Genomic DNA, 18,706 nt, shown 5'->3' with positions numbered 1-18,706 from the left:
ATAGTAGCTGGGTGCCTCTGGGCAAGCGGCCTCCTTTCTCTGTCCTATAAAAAAGACTAATAAGCAAATAAAAAGATGCTCAACATCATTAGTCACTAGGGAATTGCAAATTAAAACTTCAATGAGCTATCACTTAATACCCACTAAGATGGGTATGATAAAAAAAGATAAGGGCAATAGCAAGTGTCGGTGAGAACGTAGAAAAATTAGAGCACTCATACACTGCTAGTGGGAATGTAAAACGGTGTAGCCACTTAGGAAAATAGTCTGGCAGTTCCTTGAAAGATTAAACATACAGTTACCATATGATCCAGTAAATCCACTCCTAAGTATATACCTAAGAGAAATGAAAACATATGCCCACACAAAAACTTGTACGCAAATGTTCATAGAAGCATTATTCATAATAACCAAAAAGAAGAAACAATAGTACAAACATCCATCATTTGATGAATGGTTAAACAAAATGTGGTACATCCATACAACGGAATGTTATTCAGCCAAAAAATGGAATGAAGTACACTTATTCATGCTACAACATGGGCGAACCTTGAAAACATTATGCTAAATGAAATAAGCCAGTCACAAAAGGCTTGTATAATTCCATTTATATGAAATGCCCAGAATAGGCAAATCTACAGAGACAGAGGAACCCTGGTAGCATAGTGGTTAAGCACTACAGCTGCTAACCAAAGGGTCAGCAGTTCGAATCCACCAGGCACTCCTTGGAAAATCTATGGGGGAGTTCTACTCTGTCCTATAGGGTTACTATGAGTCGGAATCAACTCGACGGCACTGGGTTTGGTTTTTTGGTATAGAGACAGAAAGTACGGCCCTGTGGAAGGGCAAGTGGAGAATGACTGCTAATGGGTATAAAGGCGTTGTGGGCTGATGAAAATGTTCTGGAGTTAGATAGTGGTAATAGTTGCACAACTTTGTGAATATACTAAAAACCACTGAATTGTACACTTTAAAGGGGTAAATATTATGGGATGTGAATTATAGCTTAATTATATATAGAGAGAGACCCGCCCATGGGTGGTGCGAATGTATAAGCCCTGGGCTACTAACCGAAAGATTGGCAGTTTCAATCCAACCAGAGCAGAGGTTTCTTGTGATCTAGAAAGGCCTGGTAATCTACTTTCAAAATATCACGGCCATTTTTTTTTTTTTTTTAATTTTTATTGTGCTTTAAGCGAAAGTTTACAAATCAAGTCAGTCGCTCATACAAAAATTTATAGACACCTTGCTATATACTCCTAGTTGTTCTCCCCCTAATGAGACAGCACACTCCTTCTCTCCACTCTCTATTTTCGTGTCCATTCAGCCAGCTTCTGACCCCTCTACCCTCTCATCTCTCCTCCAGACAGGAGCTGCCCACATAGCCTCATGTGTCTACTTGATCCAAGAAGCTCACTCTTCACCAGTATCATTTCCTATCCTAAAGTCCAGTGAAATCCCTGTCTGGACAGTTGGCTTTGGGAAGGTCTGGGGACCATGACCTCCAGAGTACTTCTAGTCTCAGTCAGACCATTAAGGCTGGTCTTTTTATGAGAATTTGAGGTCTGCATCCCACTGCTCTCCTGCTCCCTCAGGGGTTCTCTGTTGTGTTCCCTGTCAGGGCAGTCATCGGTTGTAGCTGGCCACCATCTAGTTCTCCTGGTCTCAGGACGATGTAGCCTTGGGTTTATGTGGCCCTTTCTGTTTCTTGGGCTCATAAACACCTTGTGCCTTTGGTGTTCTTCATTCTCCTTTGGTCCAGGTGGGTTGAGACCAATTGATGCATCTTAGATGGCCGCTTGCTACTGTTTAAGACCCCAGATGCCACTCTCCAAAGTGGGATGCAGAATGTTTTAATAGATTTTATTATGCCAATTGACCTCGATGTCCCCTGAAACCGTGGTTCCCAAACTCCCGCCCCTGCTGGCCATCAAAGCTTTCAGTTTATTCAGGGAACTTCTTTGCTTTTGCTTTAGTCCAGTTGTGGGGACCTCTCCTGTATTGTGTGTTGTCTTTCCCTTCACCTAAAATAGTTCTTGTCTACTATCTAATTAGTGAACACTGCTCTCCCTCCCTCCGCACTCTTTAACCATCAAAGAATGTTTTCTTCTCTGTTTAAACTATTTCTTGAGTTCTTATAATAGTAGTCTCATACAATATTTGTCCTTTTGCAACTGACTAATTTCACTCAACATAATGCCTTCCAGGTTCCTCCATGTTATGAAATGTTTCATAGATTCATCACTGTTCTTTATCAATGTGTAGTATTCCATTGTGTGATACCATAATTTATCCATTTATCCGTTGATGGACACCTTGGTTGCTTCCATCTTTTTGCTATTGTAAACAGTGCTGCAGTGAACATGGGTGTGCATGTATCTGTTCATGTAAAGGCTCTTATTTCTCTAGGATTTATTCCAAGGAGTGGGATTGCTGGATCATATGGTAGTTCTATTTCTAGCTTTTTAAAGCAGCATCAAATTGATTTCCCAAGTGGTTGTACCATTTTACATTCCCACCAGCAGTGTAGAAGTGTTCCAGTCTCTCCACAACCTCTCCAACATTTATTATTTTGTGTTTTTTGGATTAACGCCAGCCTTGTTGGAATGAGATGGAATCTCATCGTAGTTTTGATTTATTTTTCTTCATGTATCTGTTAGCTACCCGAATGTCTTCTTTAGTGGGGTGACTTGCCCATTTTTTAATTGGGTTATTTGTCTTTTTGCAGTTGAGTTTTTGCAGTATCATGTAGATTTTAGAGATCAGGTGCTGATAGGAAATGTCATAGCTAAAAACTTTTTCCCAGTCTGTAGGTAATCTTCTTACTCTTCTGGTGAAGTCTTTGGATGAGCACAGGTGTTTGATTTTTAGGAGCTCCCAGTTATCTAGTTTCTCTTCTGGTGTTTGTGCATTGTTAGTAATGTTTTGTATACTATTTATGCCATGTATTAGGGCTCCTAGTGTTATCCCTATTTTTTCTTCCATTATCTTTATGGATTTTATATTTAGGTCTTTGATCCATTTTGAGTTAGTTTTTGTGCATGATGTGAGTTATGGGTCTTGCTTCACTTTTTTGCAGATGGATATCCAGTTATGCCAGCACCATTTGTTAAAGAGACTATCTTTTCCCCATTTAACTGATTTTGGGCCTTTGTCAAATATCAGCTGCTTATATGTGGGTGGATTTATGTCTAGATTCTCAATCCTGTTCCATTGGTCTATGATTCTGTTGTTGTACCAGTACCAGGCTGTTTTGACTACTGTGGTGGTATAATAGGTTCTAGAATCAGGTAGAGTGAGGCCTCCCACTTCGTTCTTCTTTTTGAGTAATGCTTTACTTATCTGGGGCCTCTTTCACAGCCATTTTTCCAACCCATTGAAAAAGTAGATTAGAGATAACCAGGGCTGGAGGAAAAGGGGAACGGGAAGTTATTATTTAATGGGTACAGAGTTTCTGTTTGGGATGATGACAAATTCTGGGAATCGTGGTGATGGTTACACCAACATTGTGAATGTACTGAATACCAGTGAATCGTACACTTAACAATGGTGAAAACAAAAAAAAACAACACAATTAATCCCATCAATTAAAATTGTAGAAGAGAGGACTATTTTGTTTTGGATGTATACTTATGTGGTAAAACCAAAACGAAGCAGCTAATAACCCTAACTATTTAGGATGGTGGGTCCTTCTGGGGGAAGGAAGGGGTTGTGGTAGAGAAGGGTCGAAGGGGGTCTTCTGGAGTTGCGGCAATGCTTGATTTCTGGACCTAAGTGGTGGCAACATGGGTGCTGGCTTTATAGTAATTTGTTAAAACATAGTTTATTTTATATAGGAAAAAAAACTACTCATTGGTTGGTTACCTTTGGAAGTTGCTAGAACACCAACTCATTTCTCTAAAAGCTGATAAATAAAGGGAAAGAAGTGAGCCTTTATCCTACCATAGGAGCTGTATTTTGGAGCAACAAAATAGGTGAAGAGGGAAAGTTCTTTTTTTTTTTGGAATAAGTTTAGCTAATAAATGCAAACAAATGATCATGTTAGAAAAATCACCATCTGTCGAGGAGAAAAATTTCATGGAAATTGGATGTTAACTTGCAGTAAAGGCGGCATGACCACAGTTCTCTGGGCCCTTCCTCTCGCCCCAGGCCCTGCAAGGAGCACCTGGATTCTCTGCAGACCACAGCACCCCAGCCAGCCAGCCAGCTAGCCATGCTAGGAGCAGGGTAATTGCCCCACTGGCCATGCCTATAGGAAGTAGGGATTATTTTCATGTGATTTGCATGCTATTTCATGTCCAAAATCCAGATAAATATTCCCAGAGTACTGCCAACTGGGGCACAGGCCCCCCTCAGCTGAGCAACAGTTGAGAGAGGCCCGGGGGGGTTGGAAATCAGAGGGTCCTAGGGAAAGCTGGAGGGGCTCAGGAACCTGGAGCTGACACAGGCCTGGGGCTCCCACCCCCATGCCACTCCTTACAGATTCCCATCCCCAAGGCAGTCTGGGGGGCCCTCCTCACTCTTACATCTTTTAGGCAGAAGTTCTGTGACTTGGTTTCTCCACGTCAGGCTTGTCTTGGCCCTGTTTGGGGGGCGCAGGGAAGCAGAAAGGAAGCACACTGTGATCTGCCACCCCACCCCACCCCCTCCGGCACCCAAGCCCAGCCAGCTTTTCAGCTTACCATGCCAGCTGGTGTGGAGGGAGGGGGGTGCACCAATACCTGGGCCATACTGGGCTGACAGAGGGCCTGCCCAGCCAGTCAGGGCCAATGACAAGGGGTCTATGAAGGGGCTGCCCGAGGCAGGGATTCTGGCCCTGTGGGGTGGGGGAGGTGTCTCATCAGAGGTGCCCCATCTGGGGCAGGGCCAAGTGGGGCAGGTGAGATGGCAGTTACCCAATGCCCAGGCAGCAGGCAGCAGTAGCAGCCTGGTGTCCGATGGAGCTGCTGATAGGGGTGACACCAGATACCCTGCTGTGGGTGGGGCTGGGGGAGGGGACACAGGGGCAGGGAAAGCCACATTCAGATGTTTGTCAGAACCTGAGTTTGAATCCTAGCTCAACCAGACACTCATGTAGGGACCTTGGCTAAACACCTTAAGCCCCTCTGCAGCCTTAGCTTAAAAAAAAAAAAAAAAAGTTGCCATTGAGTCAGTTCCAACTCATGATGACCCCATGTGTGTCAGAGTAGAACTGTGCTCCATGGAGTTTTCGATGACTGATTTTTTAGAAGTAGGTTGCCAGACCTTTCTTCCGAGGCCCCTCTGGGTGGAATCAAATCTCCAACCTTTTGGCTAACAGCAAAGCATGTTAACCATTTGCACCACCCAGGGACTCAGCTTACTCATCTGAACATGAGGCACTGTAAAGGGGAAGCGAGCTAATAACATAGGGGCCTTAGCACAGTGCCCAGCACATAGTAAGCACTCAAACTTCAGTTGTGATTATGGAAGTTGGGGCCACTAAGGGCTCAGCATGGGTAACCAGGGTGGTGATGGGGGGCTAAATGCTGGACAAATACACAGACTGGGAACTTCAGGTGGCCAAGGGCCAAGGATGTTTCATTCACCACTGAATGAAAGCCCAGCACCCAGCTCAGTATGGGGCACACAGTCAACACTCAATACATATTTGTTGAATGAATGCATGAGAGCAAAACTATGAACCAGAAGCTACAAAGACAATTTATCAACCAATCAGAAGATCCCAAGGAAGAATCTGGACTCAAACCCCAGGTCTGCCCCTCCCTGGCTGTGCAACTCCAGCCAAATCATTTCACCCCTGTGAACCTCAAGGAATAATGGTAATTAATAAACGCCAAAAAAAAAAAAAAAAAAATTTTTTTTTTTCCTCATAAGCTTGTGGCAAAGCTCAATGCAAAAACTGGTTATGGAAGTAGAGGAAGTGCCGTAAGCGCCCCCATACCAGGTGGGCACTCAGCCGCTAGCCTCTGGGGGTACTGGCTGCTAGCAGCTCACAACTACCCCCTTCTCCTAAGAGCTGCTCTTGGTTAATGGGTGCTGCTCCACCTAGAGATGTCTGGGAGGTAATGACCTCCCCCTGGTAGTTTGTCACAGTCAATGGGCATCTTGCCATTGGGGAAGGCCTGGCCCTTGCCTCTGGGAAGGACCACCCTGTGGGGCTTGCTGTCGATACTCTAGAATTCCCCATGGGATCAGACTAGAGCTAGACTTCATTTCGAAGCCTGCCTTTTCCCTAGCTCCTTCCCCATCCTCCAGGGCTCCCTCACGCCCTTCTTCTGGGAGCAAGCCTGCAATAAATCACCTGCCCAGGAATCTCTGTCTCCAGATTTGCTTCCTGGGAACCTGGCCTAAGACAGGGAGTATTTTGTAAACTATGAAGGGCCGTACTTCGCTATAGGATTGTTTTATTTTTCAGGAAACACAGGAGAGGAGCTGACAGGAAGCAAAGTAGGAGAAGGAGGAGGAGGTCTGCTCTGTAGGTGGGGTGAGGGGCAGGGAAGGGGCAGAGGCATGTTGCCCTACCCCAGCCCCATCCCTGCCCTCATGGAACTCACCGCCAGTAGGACAGACAAGAAACTAAAGACTATAATGTCATACACACATCCAAACTCCCTGAGGAACCAAATTGCTGGGATGAGGGCTGCGGGGACCATGGTCTAGGGGGATATCTAGCTCAACTGGCATAACGTAGTTTATAAAGAAAATGTTCTACATTCTGCTTTGGTGAGTAGTGTCTGGGGTCTTAGCCTGTGAGCGGCCATCTAGGATATTCCACTGGTCTCAGCCCTTCAGGAGCAAGAATGAAGAAGACTAAAGATACAAGGGAAAGATTAGTCTAAAAGGACTAATGGACCACATCTACCATGGTCTCCACCAGGCTGAGTCCAGTACAACTAGATGGTGCCCGGCTACCACCACTGACTGCTCTGACAGGGATCATAATAGAGGGTCCTGGACAGAGGTGGAGAAAAATGTAGAACAAAATTCTAACTCAAAAAGAAAGACCAGACTTGCTGGCCTGACAGAGACTGAAGAAACTGAGAGTATGGCCCCCGGATACCCTTTCAGCTCAGTAATGAAGTCACTCCTGAGGCTCACCTTTCAGCTAAAGATTGGACAGGACCATAAAACAAAACGAGAGTAAAGGAGCACACCAGCCCAGGGGAAAGGACTAGAAGGCAGGTGGGGACAGGAAAGCTGGTAATAGGGAACCCAAGGTTGAGAAGGGAGAGTGTTGACATGTTGTGGGGTTGGTAACCAATGTCATAAAACAATATGTGTACTGTTTAATGAGAAACTAGTTCTGTAAACCTGCATCTAAAGTTCAACAACAACAAAAAAGACTATAATGTCAGGAATGAATAAGTGCTATGAGGGAAAAGAAGGAGGGTCTGGGAATGGAGAATGAGGGGCAATGTTAGATGAGGTGGTTTGGGGAATGCCTCTCTCTCTGAGGGAATAACATGAACGGAGTCACGAATGTCATATAGATCTGGGGAGGGGGGTGCAGAGAGGCCTAATGAGGGGGGCAAAGGGGGGCACTTGCCCCAGGCGCAAGTCCAAGGGGGCACCAGACAAGGCGTGGAATGACATTCTAAGGCAGCACAAATATGAAAAGAGCCCAACTGAGGCAGCAGGACAAGAGGGGGTAAGGTGTTTCTGCTGAGGAGTCACAACTATCAATGTCTATTCATCTTGAAATGGGGGGGGCAACTTAGAGATTGTCCCCTGGGCACTCAAATTGGGGGTGGCAAGAGCAATTAGGCTAGATCAAGAAATAAAGGGCATCCAGATTGGCAAGGAAGAAGTAAAAGTATCTCTATTTGCAGATGATGTGATCTTATACACAGAAAACCCTAAGGAATCCTCCAGAAAACTACTGAAACAAATAGAAGAGTTCAGTAGAATATCAGGATACACGACAAACATACAAAAATCAGTTGGATTCCTCTACACCAACAAAAAGAACATCGAACAGGAAATCACCAAATCAATGCCATTTACAGTAGCCCCCAAGAAGATAAAATACTTAGGAATAAATCTTACCAGAGATGTAAAAGACTTATACAAAGAAAATTATAGTACACTTCTGCAGGAAACCAAAAGAGACTTACATAAGTGGAAGAACATACCTTGCTCATGGATAGGAAGACTTAACATTATAAAAATGTCTATTCTACCAAAAGCGATCTGTACATTTAATGCAGTTCTGATCCAAAACCCAATGACATTCTTTAATGAGATGGAGTAACAAATGACCAACTTCATATGGAAGGGAAAGAGGCCCCGGATAAATAAGGCATTACTGAAAAAGAAGAACAAAGTGGGAGGCCTTACTTTACCTGATTTTAGAACCTATTATACCGCCACAGTAGTCAAAACAGCCTGGTACTGGTACAATAACAGACACGTGGATCAATGGAACAGAATTGAGAATCCAGACATAAATCCATCCACATATGAGCAGTTGATATTTGACAAAGGCCCCGGAACAGTTAAAAGGGGAAAAGACAGTCTTTTTAACAAATGGTGCTGGCATAACCGGATATCCATCTGCAAAAATATGAAACAAGACCCATTCCTCACTCCATGCACAAAAACTAACTCCAAATGGATCGAAGACCTAAATATAAAATCTAAAACGATAAAGATCATGGAAGAAAAAATACGGACAATGTTAGGGGCCCTAATACATGGCATAAACAGTATACAAAACATTATTAAGAATGCAGAAGAAAAACTAGATAACTGGGAGCTCCTAAAAATCAAACACCTATGCTCATCCAAAGACTTCACCAAATGAGTAAAAAGACTACCTACAGACTGGGAAAAAGTTTTTAGCTATGACATTTCTGATCAGCGCTTGATCTCTAAAAGCTACATGATACTGCAAAAACTCAACTACAAAAAGACAAATAACCCAATTTAAAAATGGGCAAAAGATATGAATAGACACTTCACTAAAGAAGACATTCAGGAAGCTAACAGATATATGAGGAAATGTTCACGATCATTAGCCATTAGAGAAATGCAGATCAAAACTGCAATGAGATTTCATCTTACTCCAACAAGGCTGGCATTAATCCAAAAAACACAAAATAATAAATGTTGGAGAGGTTGTGGAGAGATTGGAACACTTCTGCACTGCTGGTGGGAATGTCAAATGGTACAACGACTTTGGAAATCAATTTGGAGCTTCCTTAAAAAGCTAGAAATAGAACTACCATGCGATCCAGCAATCCCACTCCTTGGAATATATCCTTGAGAAATAAGAGCCTTTACACGAACAGATACATGCACACCCATGTTTATTGCAGCACTGTTTACAATAACAAAAAGATGGAAGCAACCAAGGTGCCCATCAGCGGATGAATGGATAAATAAATCATGGTATATTCACACAATGAATACTACGCATCAATAAAGAACAGTGACGAATCTGTGAAACATTTCATAACATGGAGGAACCTGGAAGGCATCATGCTGAGTGGAATTAGTCAGTTGCTAAAGGACAAATATTGTATAAGACCACTATTATAAGAACTTAAGAAATAGTTTGACTGAGAAGAAAACATTCGTTTGTGGTTACGAGAAGGGAGAGGGAGGGAGGGTGGGAGAGGGGTATTCACTAATTAGACAGTAGATAAGAACTACTTTAGGTGAAGGGAAAGACAACACACAATACAGGGGAGGTCAACACAATTGGACTAAACCAAAAGCAAAGAAGTTTCCTGAATAAACTGAACGCTTCGAAGGCCATAGTAGCAGGGGCAGGGATCTGGGGACCATGATTTCAGGGGACATCTAAGTCAATTGGCATAATAAAATCTATTAACAAAACATTCTGCATCCCACTTTGAAGACTGGCATCTGGGGTCTTAAACGCTAGCAAGCAGCCATCTAAGATGCATCAATTGGTCTCAACCCACCTGGATCAAAGGAGAATGAAGAACACCAAGGACACAAGGTGATTACGAGCCCAAGAGACAGAAAGGGCCACATGAACCAGAGGCTACATCATCCTGAGACCAGAAGAACTAGATGGTGCCTGGCTACAACTGATGACTGCCCTGACAGGGAACACAACAGAGAACCCCTGAGGGAGCAGGAGAGCAGTAGGATGTGGACCCCAAATTCTCATAAGACTAGACTTAGTGGTCTGACTGAGACTAGAAGGACCCCAGTGGTCACGGCCCCCAGACCTTCTGTTGGCCCAGGACAGGAACCATTCCCGAAGCCAACTCTTCAGACATGGATTGGACTGGACAATGGGTTGGAGAGGGATGCTGGTGAGGAGTGAGCTTCTTGGATTAGGTGGACACTTGAGACTATGTTGGCATCTCCTGCCTGGAGGGGAGATGAGAGGGTGGAGGGGGTTAGAAGCTGGCGAAATGGACACGAAAAGAGAGAGTGGAGGGAAAGAGCGGGCTGTTTCGTTAGGGGGAGAGTAATTGGGAGTGTGTAGCAAGGTGTATGTGGGTTTTTGTGTGAGAGACCGACTTGATTTGTAAACTTCACTTAAAGCACTATAAAAATTATTAAAAAAATTGGAGGCGGCAGAATTTAAAAGGTAGCTCCTGGGTGCTCATTACTCTCCTTATGCCCCTGGAAGTGCATTCCAGGGACAGGGAACAGCAGTGCAAAGGCCCTGAGGCAGAAGGGTGTTTGATATGATCAAGAAATGGCCTAGACATCTGGGGTCTTAAACACTAGCAAGCGGCCATCTAAGATGCATAAATAGGTCTCAACCCATGTAGAGCAAAGAAGAATGAAGAACACCGAAGACACAAGGTAAATGTGAGCCCAAGAGACAGAAAGGGCCACAGAAACCAGAGACTCCATCAACCTGAGACTGGAAGAACTAGATGGTACCCGGCTACCACCAATCACTGCCCTGACAGAGAACACAACAGAGAAACCCCGATGGAGCAGAAGAGTGGGATGCAGATCTTAAATTCTCGTAAAAAGACCAGGTTTAATGGTCTGACTGAGACTGGAGGGACCCTGATGGTCATGGTTCCTGGACCCTTTGATAACCCAAGATTGGAACCATTCCCGAAACCAACTCTACAGAGAAGATTGGCCTGGACTGTCAGATAGACAATGATGCTGGTGGGGAGTGAACTTTGTAGCTCACGTAGACACATAAGACTACGTGGGTGACTCCTGTCTGGTGGCGAGATGAGAAGGAAGAGGGGGACAGAAGCTGGCTGAATGGACATGGGGAATACAGGGTGGAGAGGAGGAATGTGCTATCTCATTAAGGTGAGTGCAGCTGGGAGTGCACAGCGGGGTATATATGGCTTTTTGTATGACAGTGGCTTGATTTGTAAACTTTCACCTAAAGCACAATTGAAAAAAAAAGAAAAAGAAATGGCCTAGAGGGCAGTGAGGCTGGAGGGGCCAGAGATGAGGACAGAGGTATTAGGCAGCCAGTTCATGCAGGGGTTCATAGGCTGTTATAGGACTTTGAGTTTTATTCTTCAGGAGAGTCACTGAAGAGTTTTTGAGCAGAGGAGGGATGTGATCTGGTTTAGATTTTAAAAGGATTTCTTTGGCTACTGGGGCAGGAAGTGGCAGAGGAGAAGAGGCACCAGGTAGAGGCTACTCAATAATCAGGAGGGTGATCATGGAGGCTGAGAAGGAAGGGCGGCAGTGGCAGTGGTAAGTGATCAGATTCTGGGTATGTTTTGAAGGTAGAGCTGAGAGGATTTACTGATGACTGGATGGGGACATGTCAAAAGGAAGAGGAATCCAACTACCAATTTACAGAAGGGTCAGAGGAACATGCTAAACACACCACTGGAACACAATTAACAAAATCCAGACTGGGAAATTCTACAGGATGAATAACCTGGTTTCTCCAATAGCTAAATTGCAAAACCAAAAAAAAAAGGTAAACCCGTGGTGGTAGAGTCGATTCCAACTCATAGTGACCCTATAGAACAGAGTAGAACTGCCCCATAGAGTTTCCAAGAAGTACCTGGTGGATTTGAACTGCCTACCTTTTGGTTAGCAGCCGAACTCTAAACCACTAGGCCACCAGGGTTTTCAAGGGAAAGGAAAACTATGAATTAAAAGAGACTTTTTTTTAAGGCAGGATGCTCCTACTTACAGAAAACATCTAGAATAGGGAAATGCATAGAGACTGAAAGTAAACTAGTGGTTACCAAGGGCTGGGGGGAGGGAGGAATGAGGAGTTATCCCTTCATGGGTACAAAGTGTCTGTTTGGGGTGATAAAAAAAAGTTCTGGAAATAGTGGCAATGTCACATAACACTGTGAACATAATTAATGCCACTGAACTGTATATTTAAAAATGGTGAAAATGGCAATTTTTATGTTATATTTACCACCATAAAAAATAATAAAAATTTTAAAGAGACTAAGACATATCAACCAATCACATTGCGTGAACCTTACTAGGATCTTGATTCAAACTTTTAATTTCAAAACAAAAAGATATGCTTGAGACAACTGGAACTGTGAATACTAAATAGATATTTAATGATATAAAGGAATTATAACTTCTTAGGTGTAATAAAAAACGAGCCTGGGTAGCACAGTGGTTAAGTGCTTGGCTGCTAACCAAAATCGTTAGTTGAAACCCACCAGCCGCTCAGTGGGAGAAAGATGTGGCAGTCTGTTCCCATAAAGAAACTCTATGGGGCAGTTCTATGCCATCCTGTAGGGTCGCTATGAGTCAAATCAACTCAGCTGCAACAGGTTTTTTTTAGGTGTAAGAATGGTATTGTGATTACATTAGAAAAAGCCCTTATCCTGATACATTTATGAGTAAAATGATACCTGGGATTTGCTTTGAATTATTATAGTTAGTGGGGTAGAAATGAAAAAAGACTGGTCATGAGTTGATAACTGTTGAAGCTGGGTGATGGGTACATGGTAGTTCATTATACTATTCTATTTTTTGCAAATACTTAGATTTTCAACAATAAAAAGTTTACAAGTAAAAGACAGAAGAGAAAACTGAGACCAAGGGAAGGAGCTGAATGGCCCAAGGCCCCTTTGTGAGTCCATGTCAGGGCCAAGACCTCTCTGGACCTCCCAACCCCGACCCCAACCCCAGCCCCATGCCCTGCCCTACCCCTTCTCCTCTGGCACCTGAGTCAAGGCCGGACCCTGGCAGGTCAGGGTCGTGTGTAGCCCTGGGGGAGGCCCAGCTGGCACAGAGGAGGTGTGGACATGTCCAATGAGGCAGGTGGTTTAAAAGTCCAGGCATCAGCAATCCAGACCTGCTGCCTCATCGACCTCATCTCCCACTTCGTCCTCCCATGTTCCTGCGCTGGTTTCCTGCCAGCCCCTCAGCCCACCTCTCACGTTCCAGCCTCTGCATCTTTATCCCTGGGGTTACTCTGCCTGGAATGTCCACCTTCCCCCTCTCGGAATCTGACCATCCTTCCCTTCCAGGTCTACCTCCTGAATAAGATCTTCCACGATCACCCCTAGTCTTCGAGAGCCTCTGATCTCTGAGAGACGCATCACCCCCACTCCCTAACAAGAGACACTGCGGCCTAGAGGTTGAGAGCACAGCCCCTGGATCCAGGCTGCATGGATGTGAACCCTGGCTCCCATCTCCCTCAGTCAGTTGGACCCAGTTTCCGGTGGGTTTTCTCTCTCTGGCCCATCTCTTCAGTTCCTTCCTCCCCAACCATTCCTGATGGTGGACACTGGTGGACATGGTGAGACTTCACCCAGGTTTCGCTTCAAGGAAGGACCTATTGCCCCCACTTCTGGGGGTGCTTGAGATACCTGCAGCTGGAACCCCTTCTGGGGTTGCCCTAGTTGCAGAGCCACCTGCCCAAAGTCATGTCTTCCTGGGGCAGCCCACACTCAGTGCTTGACAGATCCAAAACCAAACCAATCCAGCTGCCACTGAGTCGATTCCCACTCACGGCTATCCCATGTGTGTCAGAGTAGAACCACACTCCATAGGATTCTCTATGGCTGATTTTTTCAGAAAGCCAGGCCTTTCTTCTGAGGCACCTCTGGGTAGGCTCAAACCTCCAAACTCTCAGTTAGCAGCCGAGTGTATTAACCATTTATACCACCACCCAGGGACTCCCAACCTGATGGCCGATGCTGTGGTCTAAATGCCTGACCATTCCAAGCAAATCGGCACAACTCTGAAGGGCCACTCTAGTTCCAGAGGGCCCTGTGGGGCTGACTGAGGGTGCTGCTGGGACTGCCTTGGAGCGCCACTTCTCTGTCCCCCAACACTTCCATCCCCTACTTACCACAAGTGACACGCTGGGGACCATTTTCCCCTGAGCATGAATCCCTGCCTCCCTTGGAGTCTACCTCCCGACCCCGACCTGCCCCACCAGTCCCCAGGCTCCCCAGCCTTCCCCTTCCTGTCTGCCCACAGCGCCCCTGCTGGAAGCCAGCCACAAAGTACCCACAGCAGGTGGATCTAGTGGTGCCTAGTGGGTTTTCTTACTGGCTTTCCAAAACACCCTAAATTTTCAATAACAAATATATATTACTTTAAGAAGGGGAAAAAAAGCTTTTTCTCTCTTAAAAAAAAAATGTAAAAGCAAGCCAAGCCCAGCTTGGCATGTCCGCTCCTCCCCCACTCCCTCCCCACCTACTTCCCCAGGGTATGTCCCCCCATGAGTGATGCCCACCCCTAATGTCCTCCCCTATCCTTTCTGTCCTTTGAGGCCCACAGCCAGTTTCACTTCTCCAGTGTAGGCTGGGGGATTACATGCAAATTTCTGAATGGTTTCCTGATCTCCTTTTGGGAGAAACCAAAACTCATTGCCATTGATTCTATTCTGACTCACAGTGACCCTATAGGACAGAGCAGAACTGCCCCATAGGGTTTCCAAGGAGAGGCCAGTGGATTCAAACTGCTGACCTTTTGGCTAGCAACCAAGCTCTTAACCACTGCACCAACAGGGAGAAGAAGAACTATAAATATGCCCTGAGACTGGTGAAGACAGAAAGTATATGACGGGACCAATCTTCACTTATTCATTTGTTCCTCAAGTACAAATTGTACAACGCACTGCAGACACTGGGAACAGCACACAGACCCTACCCTGGAGGACACCACAGCCTAGTGGGGGGAAACAACAATCAAAAGGTTAAGAGAATACTGTGTGAGGTGAGGGGTCCCCAAGGGAAATGATGAAGGTGCAGGGAAGGGGGTTCGTGGGCAGGGCTCCCAGACAAGCCAAGGAAGCTCCTGGCAGGAAAGACATCTCAGTGGATCCCTGAAGGTGAGGCATTTGGGGAGGGAGGAAGAGGGACAGTGTTCTAAGCAGGGGAAACAGCCTTTGCAAAGGCCTGCAGGTGAGAGAGGCATGACTTATTTGAGGAACCGAAAGCAGTTCAGAGCAGCTGAGGGGCAGAGAGTGGGTGAGAGGGAGAAGCCTAGGCTGGGGAGGGTGGCAGGGCCATATTAGGGAGAGTGCACTTTCTTCTCAGGGCAAGGGGGGGCCATTGAAGGATGCAGAGCAAAAGAGTAACAGAGTCATATGTGCGTCTTAAAAAATCACTCCACCTGCCACACAGTAGGTGCTCAGGGGTAGCCTTTGATGTGGGCATTATTATCCTGAGCATCTACTACCATGCATGGACTTTAGCCATCGAGTCCCTGAAGCCTGTGTCTCCATGGAGACAGGAAACCTCCCCACAGCTAGGTCTACAGCCCCCTTGCTCTTGCATTAGGGAATATAAGTTAAGAATATAGGTTACTGACTCAGGAGACAGGGTTCAAATCCAAGCTCCTCCACTTTCCAAATGTGTGACCTTGGACAGATAACTCTCAGGGCCTCAGCTTCCTCATCTATGAAATAGGGGTAATAATAGTATCTACCTCATTGGGTTACTGTGAGGATTAAGTGGGTGAATACACGTAAAGTAGAACAGGACCTGGCACATGGCAAATTCTCTGTAATGTTAGTTGTTACTGCCTTTCTCCCCCAGGGCCTCCAATCCCAGCCACCTGAAGGCACTGACTAACCCACCTTCCACTTGCCTCTCTCTACAGGCAAGTGGAGGATGCACGTACAGGCACAGCCCTCCGTTACTAGGAGACAAGGCAGAGCCAGAGACGAGGGGTCTCTGGGTTTGATGACAACCCAACACCGTGACCCCAGTCTGCTGCCTGGCGCCTCCTCCCCCACTCCCTCGAGTTCAGTGGAGAGAGCCCTGGACTTGAAGCCAAGACCCCAGCACGGGTTCTGACTCTGCTGCTGTCTCTGTCTGGGCCACAGTCTCCTCCCCTGTAAGACCATGACAAGAACATCTTGCAGATGTCTTATCGGGCATGACTGTCACACGAACAAGGCAGGGAAGGGGCTCTGCAAATGTCAACGTCCTTCACAGACACAGCCTTTGTGGCTAGGCCAGAACCCTTGCGGGTAGCCCCTTTCCCTGGCCTAGGTTTGCTCATTCACGCAATGGAGATACTAGATTTGCTCAGCACTTGCTATGAGGACCCCAGAGGCTGAGAATGGCCAGCCTTGGGCCTTCCCAGCCTCGCCTCCTTGATGCTGACTTGGATTTTCCCAAGGGCTGGGAAAAAAGGTAGAGAGGCCCCTGGTCTGAACTTAGCATTCCAGGAAGAAGGTGCCAGCCCAGTGGCTTGAAGAGAGCCAGACCTCCTACTCAGGCCTTCTACCAAGCCTGCACCAGGCCAGGGCACTCAAAACAGGGACCAGCAAGACCCTTTGGAGCCAGCAGGACTGCAGCATGTATCTCCAAATGACTTAGCCCCCATCCATTCCATGTCTAGGAAGGGCCTAAACAAAACTGTCTGTTTTAGGTGGCTCTTTGGTCCTGGGGAATGTAAGAAAAGCCCAAACGGGCTCCTTCAGGCTTCCCTCCTTCAGGTTTCCAGCATTTCCTGGAGTTCAAGTCCATTCAATCTCTCATTCATTCATTCCACAAACATTTACTTGGTGCCAGACCCTGCTCAGGTGCAAGAGTGATGACAGAGATGAATCAGACAGATTCCTGCCCTGAAGGCACCTACAGTCTAGAGGGCGACAGACAAGACAGAAATAGCCAAGCCACAAGGCAGGCTGGGTCAGAGAACACAGGGGCAGGAGGCAAACATTTCACCTGAGGTATTGGGGAAGCTCCCTGAGGGGTGGCTTGTGAGTGGTGATTTGGACATGTGATGGGAAGGCCGAGTGCATGGGGACAGAACTTCCAAAATCATTAACAACAGTTCCATTTGCACCCTTGCGACACCAGGAGTCAGGGCAATGTGGGTTATTTATGGTTTTGCCCAGGGAAAAGCACCCACATGTGTCACTGTACCTGGGGTGCAAAGCTGGGCTGTGGTGGATGGGGAGCAGCTGAGGTTTAAAGCTGGCTGTAGCCAAGCCGGTTGTGCCCCCCACCCCTAATGACCCTTTAACTCTTTCAATGGCACCTTGTAAGACAAAGAATGAGAGATGGCTCCAACAAGCAGCACGGGCCTGAGGGTGAGGGGGTGGGCAGTGCCGGGCAAACCAGCGATTCTGCTGTATCTGGGGGCCTCTTAGCATCACCTCCTTCTCAGCCTCCCTCCCCCCATACCAGCTGTGGGGGAAGGGGCGGGGGACAGAAGGAAATACCTTTAATCAAAAACCAGACAGGAAGCATCTGCTGCTGTGTTTCTCCCCAGCCCACTCTGATCCATAAATAGCGGACGCACTAAGCTGGCACTAGCCCACCCACCTCAGCAGGTTTCCAAATGCCCCAGGGCAGGCACCTGAGCCACCGGCGCCCATTCCTCAGCTTCCCAAGCAACCTATTTCCTGCGCTTTCCCCAGGGTAAAGGCCTCCACTGCCAGCTGCCAACCCCAACTCTCAAGGGGTCCAGCGCAGGCATCCTGGCACTGCCTGAGTGATGCCAGCGACCCTATGCGCCTGCAAAGCACCTTTGGCCACGCGCCCACCTCTATCCAGGTAAATGCCCAATCCTCCCCAGGCCCCGGCCCAGGAAGGTGTCAGCCCTTGCCCCCACCGCAAATATTCCCTGGATGGACCCCCAGATACCTCCCATCCAAGGACCAGACCCCCTACCTGTAGGCAGGAGCGCCAGGCACCATAGGCGGCGCCACCGGGCGAAGCGGGTCGTCTGGGGCCGGGTCTCAAGCCCGTACGACTTCCCGGGGGAGGAGGAGGCTGGCGCAGCCGTCGCCACCGCGTCTCTCCCTGATCTCGCCCGGGCTGCGGGAAGGAGGAAGGTCAGATCTGAGGAGCAGCAGGAGGGGGAGGATGAAGAGAAGGCGTGCACAGATGAGCGCAGATTAGGGAGGCATTTTTAGCAAGCCAATGGCTGCGCGGCGCACAGCGGCGCGGTGCCTGCGCAGGTGGAAGCGCGGCGACTGCTGAGGAGGCAGCAACGGGCTTAGCCAGCGCCCTGGGTCCTCCCCTCCCGCCCCTGCTCCCTCTGCTCCCCAGCCCAGGCTCCCTCCTCCCGGGGTGCTCCTGGCCGGGGGAGGAGGGCTCTGCACACGGCGGGTGCAGGGCGCATCTCCCGACCTTGCGCCCTCCTCCTCCCCAGACTGTCTGAAGGCAAGCTTGGGGCCCGAGGGTGCTGCTGCGCTCCCCTCTTTGCCCTTTCTCCACCTTATTGGCCTTTCCTCCGGCTCTGTCTGTCGGTTTCTGGCCTTTCCTAATTCCTATGTCTCCTCCTCTCCTCGGACGTGCGGGTGCTTATGGATGCGCGCGTGTGGGCGGTATGTTTAGTGTTTGGCGGGGAG

General features: G+C 47.3%; 1 protein-coding gene across 1 annotated transcript in view; it reads right to left on the bottom strand.

Annotated features, from left to right (window-relative positions):
* Positions 1-18,370, bottom strand: part of PACSIN1 (protein kinase C and casein kinase substrate in neurons 1) — a 73,275-nt gene extending 54,905 nt beyond the window's left edge. The window contains exon 1 of the mRNA XM_049890446.1: positions 18,024-18,370. The gene's annotated coding sequence lies outside the window, so the exon portion shown is untranslated. The remainder of the gene's footprint in view (positions 1-18,023) is intronic.
* Between the last annotated feature and the right edge of the window lie 336 nt (positions 18,371-18,706).

This window comes from Elephas maximus, chromosome 1 (assembly GCF_024166365.1).
Source record: "Elephas maximus indicus isolate mEleMax1 chromosome 1, mEleMax1 primary haplotype, whole genome shotgun sequence".
Classification (NCBI taxonomy): Eukaryota; Metazoa; Chordata; class Mammalia; order Proboscidea; family Elephantidae; genus Elephas; species Elephas maximus.
The sequence above is the reverse complement of the archived record's forward strand: the minus strand, read 5'-3'. Positions and strand labels throughout refer to the sequence as shown.